Below are 1,463 nucleotides of genomic sequence, written 5' to 3'. Positions count from 1 at the left end.
CTCGCTTCTCGGCCTTTTGGCTAAGATCAAGTGTAGTATCATGTGTAGTGTAGTAAATTCATTCCACCATTTCTGCTGCCGTCATCTGGCCAATATGCGGAACAGCAATGAAATTTATTCTGTGGTCTCTGGTGCCCCCTTGTGTGGCCAATATGCGAAACCGCAACTAAGTTTTTTCTCTGGTGCCCCCGCGTAACCAATCTGTGCCCAACAACGAGCATGCAAAAACAGATGTGAATTTCGCACCAAAAAGAGTCCAGTGGGGACTTGCTGCTTGCGCACTGCAGTGAGAATTGTGCATGAGCACTGCGGTGAGGAAACTGACGCATGCGCATTGCGATGTCCAGGAAGGTGCATGCGTATTACCGTGCTGCAGCTGGCGCATGCGTGTTGCATGGCAGAAACCGGCATGTATATACGTATATATAGCGCGTTACAGAGCCCGGATTTGCTCATATGTATTGCTTTCCCGACACACGCTCGTGTCAGTGCTGCTGCACACCTGTAACGCAATTGAGAATCTCCGAGCCACTGCGAGCAGCTCCGAGACGCTGCGAGCCGCTCCAAGCAGGAATGGGGCACTGCAGTACATCAGCGATCTCTGACTCGAGGACTGCAGGGGCTGCAGGAAGGACGCACACTGCAACCTCCCTGTTTCTGTGGGGTTTGGGATTCGGTGCCAAAAGCAAATCCTTGGCTTTGCTGCACACATCTGTCAGATTGACACTGAGTTTTTCATCACCTCTGATGACGCTGGCTGAAAACAAACTAGAATAAAAAGCACGACAACATCAATTTTCTAGTGATTATTTATTACAGAATCACAGAATCACAGAATCACAGAATCACAGAATCACAGAATTGTAGGGGTTGGAAGGGACCTCTAGAGATCATCGAGACCAATCCCCCTGCCAAAGCAGGTTCCCTACAGCAGGTCCCACAGGTAGGCGTGACTTGAATATCTAAGATATTCAAGTCCAGGCGAGACTTGAATATCTCCAGAGAAGGAGATTCCACAAACCCCCTGGGCAGCCTGTTCCAGCACTCCGTCACCTCACCATATAAAAGTTCTTACGCGCATTCATGCGGAACTTCCGATGCTGCAGCTTATTTATTTATTATTTATTTATTGACAGATATTCATAAGCACTGAGTGCAGGTTTGCTGGCTTTGTCGAAGTTTTCCTCGTTTTCTTCGTCGTCTCCCTTACCCCCAATTTCTTTTCTGTGTTTTCACACATTGGAATTTCATTCCGCGGTCCCTGCTGCCCCCTCGTATGGCCAATATGCAGAACTGCAAGGAAATTCACTCCCAGGTCTCTGGTGCCCCCTGGGAAGAAATTAGGGGCCACACGAGGGGGCACCAGAGACTGCGTAGTAAATTTCGTGCGTAAATTTCATGCTGTGCCATGTGCCGCCATTAAACCCAGCAGAGCTGTGCCAATGTGCCACCATTAAACCCAG

General features: G+C 49.1%; 1 non-coding gene across 1 annotated transcript; it reads left to right on the top strand.

Annotated features, from left to right (window-relative positions):
* Positions 1-72, top strand: LOC122171813. The gene has a single exon (XR_006172104.1). It is a non-coding gene; the product is annotated as a U2 spliceosomal RNA (small nuclear RNA).
* The last annotated feature ends 1,391 nt before the right edge of the window (positions 73-1,463 follow it).

This window comes from Centrocercus urophasianus, unplaced genomic scaffold, assembly GCF_019232065.1.
Source record: "Centrocercus urophasianus isolate 14NV4802_14NV808 unplaced genomic scaffold, USGS_Curo_1.0 seq_983, whole genome shotgun sequence".
Lineage (NCBI taxonomy): Eukaryota > Metazoa > Chordata > Aves > Galliformes > Phasianidae > Centrocercus > Centrocercus urophasianus.
The sequence above is the reverse complement of the archived record's forward strand: the minus strand, read 5'-3'. Positions and strand labels throughout refer to the sequence as shown.